This window comes from Vanellus vanellus (genome assembly GCF_965231255.1).
Source record: "Vanellus vanellus genome assembly, chromosome: 15".
NCBI classification, from domain to species: domain Eukaryota; kingdom Metazoa; phylum Chordata; class Aves; order Charadriiformes; family Charadriidae; genus Vanellus; species Vanellus vanellus.
Window position 1 is genome coordinate 8,732,517 of NC_138920.1, and position 16,622 is coordinate 8,749,138.

Genomic DNA, 16,622 nt, shown 5'->3' on the forward strand with positions numbered 1-16,622 from the left:
GCTTGTATACCTATGGCATAAGTAAAAGTGTAGGTCAGGTGTAAGAACTGTAGCAGAACTGATGCACCATCCTTGAATATACCTTCCTTGAATATACATATTTAAGGTAATTAACAGAAGGCAATTTGTGATTTAACACTACTCACATTTAAAAGGTTAAAAAAAAGTCTTCTGCAGTAATTTTTTTTTCTATAGGATTCAAATATATCAAGAACAACAGAACTCGGCATTCATGCTGGATATTGTGTTCTCTCTTCAAAAGTGCCTTACAATTGTAGACGAACTTATCCTCATAACACCCTTTAATGTAAATAAGTACTGCCATGGATAGGGTTAGGTAAAAATGAGTGGAAAATTATGTCAGCATTTCTACCTATATAACTTACTTGACTATATGATAAACGCCAAAATGGGAAGATATTTTGTGAGTTGGATGCAATTACTTCATTACAGCTGGAATACCAATCAGCCCTGAAAATTTGTGTTGCCTTGGCTGGATGGCTCTAGAAATGGGTATACAACCAGTATGCTATCAGCAAAGATGTATTTTTATTTCTCCACATCGATGCTTTCTCTCCCTCAAAGAAGGAAGATTAATATGTAAACACTTGAAAATCAATATCTCCTGCCCCTGCAACTTCTTTTAGAATTAGGACTTGGACACAAAATTTTCATATTTTCACAAACTGGCAACTAGAATCTGATGAAGCTGCCTGAACTTTCTTCTCCTGGCCAGTTGGGAATTCCACTGGCATGCAGAAATAGCAAACGAGATGTGAAGGAATGATATGGAATCAATTGCATTAATTTTATCTGTCAAGGAAGTAGAAAGAGGGAAGATATACCAATAGAATGTACTACACTCTCACACTGTGTTGTCATAATGACTTCTTAACTTCTGCTGGAGGCTGTTATAAATATTTTTGCCCGGATGCTGTGCTGTTTTACATGGAGGGGGCTATAAACTATTCCCAGCAGCAAAGGACAAAGTACACCTCTGCTTGGCACAGGAAGCTTTTTGCTGTATGCATTGCAGCCAAATGTGAGTATTGGGATCTGTCTTTCTTGATAATCTTCTTTATAATTCAGTTTTGTTTCTTTGGGAGAGATAACTGTTTGGCAGCTTTCAACAAATTTTTGCAAGCGTAGATAAAAATAATTAAGTAATTATTTTAGAAGAATCATCCTGTACTCTGAATAAATTGTTTAGACTCTCTCTTAAGAGTCAGTTTTCTCTTCTACTGACAACTCATTCTTTATATGCCAGGAAAATACCCTAGTAGTTTTCTAAACAGTGTGTAATTATCCCTTAATTTCTACCTTAGCCTTTCCTATCATGAGTATGTGTTCATCTTCATTTTGTTGTCCTTTCAGACTTCTCGCTGTTGAAGATTTTATTCCTCCCCAAATCCTCTTTCATAAGCTTGGTTAGTCTTTGCAAATGGGTGTTCATAAATGTTGACCCTTTTTTAATGTTAGTGTATTTATTGTTGGTTGTGGAATATATGAGCCTAGGGCTTATTATATAAGCCTAGGGCTCTCACTCAATTTTTTTCCCCACTTTTCCTGCTTTGTTTAATTTAATTACTTCCGCCATAATTGTAAAATTGACTTTTGTGGGGAAATTGCTTTGTGGCAATTGCAGTGCTTCTCCTATAGTCCTGACTTTTCTGTAACTGAGTGTTAATTTTCAAAATGGAGTCTCCAATTAGTGTCCTTGGATACATTTCAATGATATGTGTCTGAAGATATTTTGCTTAGCCCATTGTTCCTTTGATTTAAAATATATGATTCTTATTTACACTAACTCCCTTTTACAGGGGGCTGGTAATATAAACAAGATTTATGTTAACATTCAATCTGTTCTCATCATAGATTGCTGCTAAATATGAAAATTTGACCCTGGAAGTTTGGGGTTGTGTCCAGACAGTCAAAATATTCTTGTTTGTAGCAGTTTGTTGTTCAGCTTTATGAGATTTTTAGTTAATCATCTCAGCATGGAGATTATTCTTCTGCAGTGTGTATGAAATAAATGTTATGGTTCATTTGGACTCTGCACCCCTTAGATTTTAAACTATTCATACCAGTTGTATTGGTCTTTAAGGATCTTTAATGTCAGAAGTATCCTGAAATTCCGTAGTGCTTTTATTCTTTGATTATAGTTCATTTTTACTACCTCTCAATTTAGCCATTGTCTCCTCCAAACTTTTGGCTGGTTTCTTTAAGAATTCAGTGTTCATTTTTTTTGACCCCAGAGCTATTGATATGCAAGAATGGTCTTTGGTTGCATCTCCATAGCACATTTCTTTCTAGACATCAGCTGTGATATAAAAGTGAGAATTCCAGAGAAAAGGCTGGCTTCCATCGCTGAGTATGCCACAGTCTGTCTCTTGTGATGATAGGTCATCACTTATTTTGCCTAACTTCCACCTAATTTTTGATGTAGAAGGCGGTTGTCACTAACCGATCAAAATTCTGTCAGTGTGGCTATATATACATGTCTGGCTTCTGCTTTTAATCAACCCAGTCACGTATTTCAGATTCTCTTGCTCCTATAATCACTTCTCAAAATCTCAGCTAAGAACTCTCTGTTCAATTGAATAATAGTGACAGTTTAGAGTATCCTTCTCAGATTGTTAAATGAACAGAGATTTTATCTAGTTGCTCCACAGACCTCATAGCTGAATCTAAGAACTCACTCGACAAATGAGTATTTTCCTTTATTTCTTATCTTTAATACTCAGCCTATTCAACAAACATGATCTGATCACATCTATAGATGTTGCGCTCACAAAGCCATTGATAGTCATAATCTAGTTAAATCCAGAGACCTCTGCTTGGAGATTGGTGCAAACTCAAGATTTCTTCTGAGAATACTGTCCATCTCTCCATTTATCTTTAATTTTTGATCCTGCTTTATTTAGGTCAAGCACCAAAGATGGGATAAAGCCCTGAGCACTCTGTTCTGACATCAGCTGGCTCAGCTAGGAAAGAGAGGTTGAACTAAATGAAGTCTTTTCCGACCTGAATTATTCTATGGTCCTGTGACCATTCAGTGGCTTTAGTAGAAGAGGTATCACGTCTTCACTCTTCAATAACTGCACAAGTGACTTACCGTGAGGAAAGTATTCAGAATTAGCAAAAGCTATAGGCAGATTGTTAGCAGAAGAACATGCTTTTCCATTTGAGAGACACATAACAGTTCTGATTGAGATCACCATTAATAGGCAGATTTTTTTGGTATGCAAAATTGTGTGTTCCAGTTTTAAATTCACAAACAATTGTGTAGAGTGGGGGAACATTATTGGAGCTTTGTGCTTTCCTTGCCTTTCTGCATGCCTTGATATGTCAAATGGTTATGTATTTACAGTGCAGCATGTAAGTAGCAACCTAGGGAGACTAAAGCAGCTTTTGCTTCATCACAGTTTTGGACTGCCACATGGTAGGAACATACAAAAATTACAGCAGTTCACCAGTGAGCTTTCCTAAGTTATATCTATATGTAGAATTTTTCAGTGATGCACTCTGCCTTCAAGATGTCTGAGCTCAAGCGTATTTTGGTCTTACAGATGGATCCTCCAGAGATGCAGGTGTGGCATCATAAATTCCTGCACAGGGAAGATCCTTCCTAACTTATAACAAAGACTTTTAGAGCTTTTTCTTTAGTTTTTAGGAAGTGTGTCCCTCCCTGCACTCTCAGTCAAGCATATGGCTGCCAGTTTGAAGCTGGCTATGAAAATAAGATCTTGTTACTCTTTTGTGCATATTTGAAAATATTTTTCTAAATAGCTGCTATGCTTATTTTGGTGCTGTATCATTTTTTAAAAAAAAAGCTTAAGTTTAGAGTAAGTTTTTTTAAGAATTGTGTTTTAAGCCTGGTAGTCCATCTCTTTAAGGTCTGGTAGATACCTGCTCTTGGTCTCCACTATGAACAGCCTTCATCTCTGACTCTGTATTCATATTAGCATACTTCTGCCCTGAGAGTGCTTCCTTTGAAATCAAGCTGAAACGTCTTCTTTGTATAATATTCAATAATTCAATATTTTGAATTCTGGTATGTAACTATTTATAAAGACTAAGTTAAAAAAATATACATATGACAATAACTATGGACCCATAAAGGGTCATTCTTTCATGCAGATATTTTAGAGTTCCCAATATGTTGTCGTGAGATGTTTTCCACAATAAGTTTTAGACTGAAATAAAATCTCCTTTGCATTTAAAACGCATCTAGAGGAACAATCAATAAAACTAAAGTTCCAGCTATGCAGCAACTTACTTATTTCCTCAGTGAAGTTAATACTTGATAGTGTTAGTAACATACAGAAATATTTTGTGATGGCCAGAGACTGTAGTTTGTGCCTTTTTTTTTTTCTTTCAAGGATTTCTAACAAAATCCTTTGTTAGCACTGAAAATTTCTACTGAGATTCAGGAGATATTTCTGGAAGACTGGTATTTGTATTTTTCAAGATTGAGCAATGTCAAGTGAAAAAAAAATCATATTTTTGTGAGGGGAAAAACAATAATTTACTGGATTACTAACATACTGTACATTCACATGGAAGCATGAAAAAGTCTTTCCTCTTTCTTTTATTAGGAACCCGTTAGGGTGTTAAGCACAATAGCCCCTTTTAGGAGAGCAGAATTTAATACTGCATTGTCCATGATGGCCATGAGTTGCTGGCATTTGAACTCATGGGTTGTGTGCATTAATTTAGTATTTTTTCATTTCTTTTCTCCCAGACCCATGAAAATTAGAAAACCAGTCACAAGAAACCTAGCAGATGTTATATTTTATCTCTTCCCCTTAAAAGAACACTTGTGATCATATCCTGAGGGATGTGCCATTTGATTAGAATCTATCCTCTTCTCAGGAATTCCAGAAAATTTACTCTGCCTTTGAGATCTACACATTTAATATCTAGTAAAATAGGCCAGGACTAGTCTTTTTAGAACAAGGTATAAAGACTGAAAGATAGCTTCTGAATAAAGAGTCTGAATAAAGAGGAGATGGGGAGGAGATCATGATTTAATTTGGCTTCTTTTGCAGAATTGCATATTGTATAAAACCTGTACATTTTGTTTAGCTGTTAGGTAACAATACAACAGAATGTAATGAAGAATAAACCCAAGAAAGCATGAATTAATATGCCTTTGTTTCATTTGAAATGCCTTTCAAATTGCAAGTCATGAAACAAATCTGCAGACATAATTGCTATTTAAAAAAAAAATCCCCATTTTATTCTAATTTTTGAGCAAATATGTTCAAATTTCATAGTTAGTGCAAACCTAATTTCATTCAGTAAAATTCCATAAACTCAGTGAAACCTACACTATTCATACCAGGTTAAATTTCTCCCACTGTTTAACAGAGAGCGCTAATGACATCCCGTAGTATCTCATTTGTACATCAAGTGCTAGAATCACTGAGTTTCTCTGTCCAGTGATACTCTTATCTGAAATTTGTAAACGTGTCTTTCTTTAGGATTAGCAATGCAGTTATTTATGTCACTCTTGGCTGAAGAAGGAAATATCACCGAAGCAGACATACATAGTGGGTGGCCATTTGCAAAGAGGTTAAATGTTGTCTATGGGCACATAGTGGCATTTGGAAGAAAACAAATGTGACATGAAATGTTGATTTCCCATGCTATTTTGTGAAATCAGAAACTCGGACTGTCTTTTGTTCCCTTTTCTCAAAATTAAGAACATTATATGTGTAGCAAGACAAGCTGGAGCCAGTATCTCAATTTACAAGCAAGCTGATAGGATTTATTTAGCTGTGATGCTATCATTGTCCTCAATTAATATAAACATAAATCTGTCAGGGACCCACAGGATTCAATGTCCTGTTGCTGTATGCAATCCTGTCGTATCATCTTGTTATTTAGAAAGATACTTCAGCGTACACTTAACTGTCTAATAAAACTGTATTTAAGAGCATGTATAAGAATGGGATTTTTAAAACCAGCCAAAATTAACATATTTTTGGAAATCAGCGGAAGTTTTACCATCAGTTTTAATGCAAACTTTAAGGACTCGGTACTACTTGTAGTCCCTCAATAAAAAGGAATTTGGGCATACAGTTACATTGTTTGCTGAAGTGGATTTATTTTGTTATGGTTATTGCTCCTATTTATAAAGCTGTAGCAGCTGAACTGAGAGCAGGCCCCCATGCAGATGATTCATCCAGTCTATATGTTAGTAACCAGTTGTTTGAACATTATGAATCTTTTATTCTTTCAGAATCATTCTGCTGAAACTACATAAATGTAAGTGGGAGTCATAAAGAAAGTGACCCTAATTTTTGTGCCAATAACAATAAATGCCAGTGTATTTGGATGGCTGAGGGGATAATTTGCTAACCCTATTCTTAACCGTGCACATTACAACATCTCCTGATGACAACTAAGCATTCTGTTACTGGATAAAGCAGCTTGTTCAAATTTTAGTTTTCTTCAAGTTTTTTGTGTCATATATTGGAGTACTGGAGGACGTGTCTCTCTGTGATTCCTGTATTCTTTACATCCATATGTAGCAACAATATGATAAACAATCTTTTAAGAATAGTATAAGAAATAATGATGATAAATTATATTTTAAACAAAGTAGAAAATTCTTTAGCTAAATCATCTGTGCAATGAAGTAAAAAGTAAGATGCTAAGGGCTGTTACATTGTGATCTTTAGGATGCTTTTGCAATGTAAATAACACATGAGGAAAAGTTTCTATGATCTAGGAATCTGAAAATTCAATGTTGTTGATGTAAACATCGTTGATTTTTTTCATACCTCAGGCTGTACTCAGAGTAGCACAAGGTGGGTGTGTAACGACATGCTAGGGAGAATGATAGACATTTAAAATTTAGGGACAGCTTATTCAAGGTAAATTACTTTGTGGAGTTCATTTACCCAGGGTGATCAACCAAAGGGTACTAAATCCTCTTTTCCCAAGGAGAAAGGGGAAAATATAGAAAGTTTATAATGCAGGGGGGGACGACAGCAAAGAAAGTTTATTTGAAATAAGAAAATCAAATGCAGTGTTCCAACATTGAATGATTCTGAACCAGGAGTCTGTTGAAATTGGCATGTTCCCCTGAGACTCGGCTTTAACCAGTGCTGTAATGACACTGACTTCCACTGTAAAATGATTTGAGGCCTACTTATGAAAAGTTCTGTACAACTGGTAGGTATTGTTAAGAAATATGAGAAAGAAATCCTAAGATTGAGATTATACAAAGGATTTCTTACATAAAAGAAAGGTTTATCCCCCTGATTTTTAGTTTCCTGTGTGCATAATTCTGCATATTTCATTTTGAGTCTCTGTCACTTTGTGTGTCTCATTTGAGCCTTGGCAAGAAAATGAGGCATTGATGAGTAATAGCACAGACCGTTAGTAGGTTACTAAATGAGTCTGTTGAAGGAGATACAGCTCTTTACAGGATACTTTGGCTGGGCTAGTCTGACAACACAGGAGATAAGAGGTTTAGCTGGGAAAAGATGGCTGGCAACTGTAAACTCTTACAACTCTGGCTCAAGTCCCCCAACATATCTGGGAAAGGCAGAAAAACAGAAAGGCTTTATAGTCTTCTGCCACCTACCAGCACAAAGTAGGGAGTTAGTCTTCATTTGAATGATTAAGATTTGGGATAGGTCCATAGTTTGTATGAAACAGTCTAATTATTGACTTTAGCATATTACTCCTGGCAATCAAGTCCTGAAGTGTTCTAATTTCCAGTTTTGTTATAGAATAACTGTGCTGCCAACTTCATTGGAGTTTCTTCTGGTTTGCTCTGGCATTCAGTGAATCAGAGATCTCATGTTTGGGAAGCAGACCAAACATGCTCTAGGATAAGGAATTGGCTGGATGGCCACACTCAAACTGTTGATGTCCAAGTGGTGAGCAGTAATGAGTGGTGTTCCTCGGGGGTCAGTACTGAGTCCAGTACTATTTAACATCTTTGTTGGTGACATGGATGTTGGGATTGAGTGCACCCTCAGCAAGTTTGCCAATGACACCAAGCTGTGTGGAGCAGTCAAAACGCTGGAGGGAAGGGATGCCATCCAGAGGGACCTGGACAGGCTGGAGAGGTGGGCCCATGCAAACCTCATGAAATTCCACAAGGCCAAGTTCAAGGTCCTGCACATGGGTCAGGGTAATCCCAAGCACAAATACAGACTGGGCAGAGAACAGATCAAGAGCAGGGCTGAGAAGGACTTGGGGGTGTTGGTGGATGAGAAGCTCAACATGAGCCAGCAATGTGCACTCACAGCCTAGAAAGCCAACTGCATCCTGGGCTGCATCAAAAGCAGTGTGGCCAGCAGGTTGCTCTTATGAGACCCCACCTGGAATATTGCATCCAGCTCTGGGACCCCCAACATTAGAAGGACATGGACCTGTTGGAGAAGGACCAGAGGGTGCCACAAGGATGCTCCGAGGGCTGGAGCACCTCTCCTGAATTCAGGCTGAAAGTTGGGGTTGTTCAGCCTGGAGAAGAGAAGGCTCCAGTGACACCTTATAGTGGTCTTCCAGTACTTAAAGGGGGCCTAGAGAAAAGGTGAAGAGAGACTCTTTATCAGGTAGTGTAGCGATAGGATGAGGGGTAATAGTTTTAAACTGAAAGAGGGTGGACTTAGATTAGATATAAGGAAGACATTCTTTACAATGAGGTTGGTGAGACACTGGAACAGGTTGCCCAGAGAAGCTGTGGCTGCCCCATCCCTGGAGGTGTTCAAGGCCAGGTCGGATGGGGCTTTGAGCACCCTGGTCTAGTGGGAGGTGTCCCTGCAGGGGGGTTGGAGCTAGATGATCTTTAAAGTCCCTTCCAACTCTAACCAGTCTATGATTCTAGACATGGGTTCTGTCAATTTTGTTTCATAATCATAGGACAAAATAATGTTCAGTCACTACTTGTTTTTATTATCTAAGTTAAAATTCAGCTCAACATAGTAGTACTGTGTGGTTTTACTGTCCCATTGCAATTTGCTACAGTCACTCTTGTCACCATGCCTGGTTTTAATTCCAGATGTCAGGAATATGTACAGTCAGTATACCCTTTCTGAACTTAAAAATAAAATAAAAACTGTGGGATTTTTTTCAAAGCAATTTATATTCATTGTTTTGAAGGATTGTAGTGATAGAAAAATCATGCTTTCCTTTCTTAACATAAGTACCATTTCTATCCCCGCAATGGAAATATAACTGGTGTGAATAAATTCCATAATTTGTAGACTATCAATATACATCTCCAAACCACCAAATTTATCAGCCACAGGTACATCCTTTTGTCCCTTTTTCAAGCACCAAGCTTTCTTACCTATGCATCTCTTCTGCATTAACACAGAGCCAAGAGTAAGAGCATGATACGTATTTAAAAGACTATGTTCTCTCAGCCAAATTATTGCTGGATCTGAGTATACAGCTGAAGCAGCTGCTTTGAATAATTCTTCCAATGCTCATAATTTAGTGAGATTTGATCGATAATTAATATGAATGTCCAGACTTTCTAGAACACTGATTTTTCCATGCGTGTAAATTCATTTACTATTATGCAATTACACCAATCATATGCAAGAGAGGGTGTATTTTTAGGAATAAACTATTCTGGCTAAAGGCTCAGAACCGTCCATGTATTTCCGCTTGTGAAAAGTACACATGCTTATATGTATCAACATTGTTTGGAGATGCCACGAGTACACGCACCATTGTGCTAGTTTCACATATTGACATAACTTTTAAAAAATGCACAATTTGAGAATGTGAAATGAGAGTATTTTTCCTAATTTTATGATTGAGTTTGGTCAGTCTATATCCTGTCTTTTTAGTACCTTTTACACTTGCAGCTATTTAATTGATGGTTTTTGTCTTTCCATTCCATTCCAATGTGACTACTGGGAGGAAGTGGAATCTCACAGCTTCATTATTTTCATTTCATTAACCTTTCTACCTGTTAGGGCATCTGCCTCAACTGCACAATTATCACCAGCTGGTTTTGCACTTCTCAGTACATTAAAATTGAGCATTAAGTTCTTTCTCCTTAATAATTCTATACTACTTGACTGTCCAATTTAGCTTTGTTTATACCATAATTCATTAAAGCTGGGATATTCTTAGAGCTTTTGAAGAATTGCTTGGGATTTATGTAGTTTAATGGTACACACTGTGAAACACATCTTCCATTTTGTCTGATTGGACATGTTGCTAATGTGCAGAGAAACTTGAGAGGAAGTTATATCCAGGAGCTGGCTCACTCACACTCCGTCACAAGTTATATTATATTTACCTCCTGAAAGAAATTTCAGTTATTTCAGTTGGTTTCTCCATCCTATAATCTAGGTGAGCTATTATGAGAAGAAATGAAAAGTGACAAATTTATTGGCAACTTTGCTGCTTTCTAGGAACTGAGACCACTGACTCATTTACAGTAGGCCTCCAAAGAGCTATAAAAAGAAAATGATTTTTGGTCATTGTTGACCTGAGGCTAAATTCTACTAGTGCACTATAGCTGAACTGAAAAATTCCCTATCCTTGTCCCAACCATCTGAGCAAACCATCCTGTATAAATAATTGTTGATATGGCTTGTTTTTCCCTGCTACAGAAAGTTGAAAAAGCAGTCATATATCTTGGTAATGTCACAGGAAGGCTATAGCTTATCTTTATATATTTCTTTTTTTAAGTCCAATACTCCAAAAGTAATCAGATAAATGAGACTTTTTAATGGCTGATGATTGGATGAAAGCTTCACTGATTAAAGACCAAAACTGACGGAGTATCAATCACTGCTGGTTTTGATTAAGTACCTCACTAATCTCTGTCACTGTATAATGACTATCCTGGCAAACAGTCTGATTGCTGCAGGCAAATCATTTACATTAATCAAATAAAGTAGGAAAGATACTGATGTACTTCACAATTCAAGAAAAATGCTGGATGTCTCTTACTGAAAGAGCGGGATGGACAACATACCTTTAGAAGGAAAACTAACTGAACTAGATGTAATGCTCTGCATTCTAAAAGCTGCTATTAAGAACAGCAACTTTTGCTCTCACTGACCCAGATCCAGATTTCTAAGCTTGCCGTAAGCAGTTCATCAACAAGTCAAATTTAGTAAGTAAGAAATTCCAAATATAGGTAGCAATTAACTCCAAATCACTGCAAATTAACAGGTATTAGACTTAATAAAAAGAAGAGACCAGACCAAAGAAACAGCAGATCTTTCCTCCTAGATATCTTCGTTATTTAATCATTTCTGGAGATTACTTGTTATTTGAGGATGGAAAACTAAGAGCCTTTGTAGTAAGTTGTTAAAATAAATCCATGACTCCAATCTACAAATACTGTTGCTTTTATGTTTCAGTGAAGTCTCTGGATTTCTGTGAAAGCATCTAGCTATCACTTTCAGGTCTGGGGAGAACACTGAAGCACTGCTGGGATCCCAAAACACATGCTTCACTGCAGCGAAAACCTCTTGGAGCTTAGATGCAAGTAAGGAAACCTATTGTGTAGCTCCTGAAACTGTCAACCGTCCTAAAGAAATAATTTACAAATAATCCCCATGGGATTTTCAAACCACTGTTTCTTTTCCATCTGTTAGTCAATCTGGTAGCTGTTTCAGGGCTTTGTCTTGGAGCTTTGCAGAGAGAGCAGCTGAGTATAATATTTGGTGACGCTGATGTACATTTGTCCCTCATCAAACCCAAGAGCTACTGTAAAGCATTCACTCTTCTATGATGTGGGAGACACAACCTGATCTGTAGCAGGGCCTTGAGTCCAGATCTGCCCTATGGCAGGAGAATGCCCTGCTAGCAGGCTTTTGGGTGCTCTGGGAGTAAGGACAGACATCCTTTTGAGGCTGTTTCATCTAATGTAAAATAACTAAAAAATAATCAGCGGATGCAGAGCAGAAAAGCCACTTTTTAGCCTATTGATATTGAGGTTGAGGTCTGAAAGGGTTGCCTGAGGTAATTCAGCACAAAGTGAAATGAAGTGAGGTCTTCCATTTCTTAAATAAGGCACCCTAAAAATTGGACTGTCCATCTTCAGGGCATAGAAGAGATAAGCTGTGGTGGCTAACTGTGAAAAGGCAGATAAATAAATGGGGTGTCAACACATAATTCATGCCTGTTGTAGTGCCATTAGAATCGATGACGTTACCTAGGAATGAATTTAGCCCAATGCTAATACAGCCATCAGCAGAGGTGGGAAAATAACATTTTTCTTCTTGGCTGTGATTGACTGAATTCTTTCTCCTGTCATATAATCAGTAATTGTAAGAAGCTATGTACACCACTGGTGCAATGGAAATAATAAATAACCTCTGTACAAAGGATATATGGTCAAAGACTCAGAGAACACAGCAGCTTATTTGAAATAGCAATACATTACTGGTCTTTAAATTAACAACAGAAGAAAAATGAACTCCATTTATCATGTAACATACCTATCTCAAGTATAATATGTACTGTGCCTTTGTATTACTCAGTGAACATTATAAACAAAGCAAAGATGGTTTGTCAATAGTAATAAAGCAAGGCAAAAAAGATTTCGGAGAAACTTAGATTTACAATGCAAAGCCTTGATTTCCAGCACTTCAGAAACCTGGCTGAATTAAATTGAGTGCCCAATATTCAAGTATAGTTGCTGTAATTTTATGTGTCTGTTAGACATTTACTTACCTAAATGGATGGGCAGTGTCCACTTAGTCTGTGCAAATCAATATTCTATTTCTGTGTTCAATTACAGTGAATGTATGTAACCCTATGTTTTCAAAAATATCAAAATAATTTTTAAAGGGAGAGAAAGTTTGGAAAAATGAGAAGCCAGAAATGGAGCTGTCTAGTAAGCATTCATATTTTAAGCAGCTTATCTTGACATTTGAATTTTGGCCTTCAGTAATCATAATGGCTTTTGCCCAGATCTCCTTGCTGGCATAAGCAAGCCAAGGGGATAGAGTATACCAAACCTTATATGTATACCGAATAAACATTAAAGTCACCTACCAGGTTACATTTCTGCTGTATACAAATAGTATGAAGACATCTGCAGGGAGGACCAGATTTTATTTCTTTATGTGGTAAGATTAAAATGAAACTAATTGAAAGTAAAAATTTGAACTAGAGGGTGAATTCAGAGATCTAATTTTGGGTAAGTCTTGCACGTGCATATGAGAGAGAGACCGTTCTTTAAATGACATCTTTTTAATTATATTGACTATAATGATCTTTGAGTGGGATACTTGGTGGCAGGCATGTTCAGATGTGAGCAAGGGACAAATTTGCTCTTTTTGAAGAATAGGGACGCATCTTCACCTTCCTCCCCCTGAAGTGCTCCTTCCATAATATAAACAAGCTTCAAAACAGTTTGATTTCTTAAAAATTAATTTTCCAATGAATGTGGAAGGGACCTAGTAGTGAAAGCGAATATCCATTAAGTAGTCTTTAAACGTTCAAAACTCTTACTTTGGAGTATTTTGTTAATTCTTTCCTACCTTATCTTGCCCTCCTTGAATTGTATTGTTCCTGTGAAGGAATACGATAGGAAGACCTGGAAATAAATAAGTGCAGCCTAAAGGCTGTGCAACACACAGATAGTAAATTTTTGTTGTGCTTTGGAAAAATGTTTATCCAGCTAGCTATAGCAAGTAGAACATAGGGCAGGAGAGAAGTCTATATAGTCACTAGAGTATGATGAGAACTCAGTGATAGGATAGCCAAGCCTTAGTAGTTATTGTTCCATTTCCGTTAGGTATGTTTCAGAGTGCCATGGGAACAGAATGTTGTTGAAGCTATTTTTCTGCACTTGTCATAATAATATGCCACAGGAGCAGGGGAATATCAGTGATTATATAGTCATGAGATAACATACTATTATACAACTGATTCTAGCATGAACAGAAAATGCAGTAGACATCCATTGTTCTCACAGTCTCTCCATTTTGATGAAAAAGATTCGGTAAAAATAGGAAAGTATATTAAAAGAATGTTGAGATTTTAATGTCATTTCTGTTACTGGAGGTTGCTTAAAGACTGAAGGAAAAACGGTTGGATATGTTGACATGTAAAAAAAAAAAAATCAGAAAAAACAGTCCAGTCCTTTAAAGACAAAATGGGCCAGAACTAGTAATTTGAGATTGTGCCTGCCTTGTGCAGTGTACAGCAAAGATATATTTTTTTAAAGTAAAAAAATATGAATGTGAAATTATGAACTTAGCAAAAACCACAACTGTATAGCTCCACCTCTTCCAGTAATTTCCTTAATATTTTATGCGTCCTGAATTTCCCTTTGTTTTCCTCTTTGACCCACTGTAGTCCTCCTAATGTCTTACATCAATGTTAAGCATAGGAACATGGAACACAGGAATTTCCAAGCTGGATGAAACTGGAGGGTAATCTAATCTAAAATATAGTCTCCAGCAGTACCCAAGTTCAGATTCAGACTATGGCTTGTGACCAACAACTTCTGATGCCCAAGTTGAGTGCCAAAAGGTATATTTCACGGTACGTCAAATAGACATACCTGTAATGAGGCTGCTCATCATGCAATTTAGAAATATAATGAACTTTTTTATTAAGCAAAACCAAATAAAAATAAGACTGCAGTAACTGAATGACTGGAGTCTGTTTTCCTTACATCACTTTGCATGCAGGGATCAGTCTGGTGTGATATATGCTTTTCATCTGTCTTGAGCTTTCCACACTGGGATTATTTTACTAAACAATTGCCTTTGGTAGCTCTTACCCATTTTGTTATCATATGATCATATGCTCTTTTCTCCTGGCTATTTTTTTCTTTACATCTTCTGAGAAGTCACAGACAACTTAATTCATTCAACAGCTCATTTATGGGAAAAAAAAAAAAAAAACAAACTGAGAAAGTTGTATTCAAAAAATAGTGCTCTTCTGTAGTCTGTCCATTTGTTTCAGATGCCTGTAATTTGACTTTGTAGGGGAAACATGACCCCTTAGATCTCAGCACTAGGCATAAGAGGAAGTGGTTTGCAAAGGTTCTATGGGAAAATGAATTAAATCAAAACTGTAGAGAAAGGTTCTGTTTTTAAAAGGACTTAAATGAAATCCCAGATACAGATGGAATAGGACGGGCTGAAGGGGCAAGAATTCTTACTTCTGACTGAAATCCTGGACCTAAATTAGAAAAACCTTCTTAGAAGTGTAAAGGGTGTATATTTTTTCCTGTGCCCTTAGATTCAATACAAATTCATAATATAGCCTTCAAACATTGTTACACAGAATGAAAGTAATTTTATTCTGGAAGTCCTTTAAATGAATACTTTGATAGTCTTATTTTACAGCCCTGACGTTACTTTCTGAACATGCACTAGCTACATTACAGTAGCTTTTCAACCTGCCAGCTCTGACTTGTTAAGCAAATATCCAACAGGGTATAAATAGGAACAGTATTCAGTAATGGGGACATCCAAGTTCTTCACACACTTAAGATACATTCTGGCTTTTTGCTTTTGTAAAAAGACAAAAGTGTATGAAACAGTGTCTTATATGCATATCCTTCTACACCAGAGGTATTTCTCACTGGTCATAAAAGTTAAAAAAAAAACATAAACCCCATGAAGCTACCCATTACTATGAACTTTTTGCCACCTACCGTCTCCAGTTATATCCCTGTTCTGCTTGACAAGTTAAAAGAGTTTTCTGTGTAACAGAAGATGTAACACAGATGTCCTGTGTTACCAATGAATATTCATGCCCACTTGAAGTCTAATTCATAATTATAAAGAGGAAAGATTTAGTGTGGATTTTGTCCAAACCCTCCAACCATGAGACATGTTTCAGGGGATCTGCATTTAAGAGAGCGATGCCAATGTGATCCAAGGAAATAATTATCTCTGGCCATAGTAATAGTTGACTCATTCTATCCAACTTCCAGGGTCCCAAAGCAGCACTCTGCAGAGGAACTGGCAAGTGATATATTTCACTGGTTCATCTGCTTGATGCAAAAGAACATAGTACCTATGTTTGTACAAAACTAGGTTTGTTGTGTTGTGTTTCAATTTTTTTTCTTAACGAGAGATAGGGCTACTGAAAGTACAAAGGATAAAAATCTTTCTTTCCTGAAGGTTTTTGTGCTGCACAGTCCTTACATGCAATGAGGTACCTACTGTACTTTTAAAAAACTCCAATTAGGAGAAACCCCAAAGGCAACAGGTTACAATCACTGACAAATACACCCTTCACCTGTGACCAAAACAAGAAAAACCCCATTCATTAGAGTTAGGATAGCACTGACGTCCCTGGCCTTCAGTCCTTCTATAGTGTCCAGAATAGCAGCATGGCTCATATAGATCTGCTGGTATGCATTAACTTGCAGCTGGAAGGAGGTGAAGAACCACCTGCTGGTCTCAGTATCCTTATGGGAAATAAATTAATTAGAAAAAATAGGTAAGCTGCAGGCTACAATTCAAAGATACATAAGCAAAGTTTATGTTCTGAGCTATGCAGAAGGTCATCACTGCAATAAAATTTCATTTCTTTTTTTGGATACTAATTCTAATTTCCTTTTTTTTTTTTTTTTTCTGGATGAAAAGGCAGCAGGAAGAGGCTCCATTGGAAGTGGATGATCCCCTTCCTTCCTGTCACCAGGCGGAAGG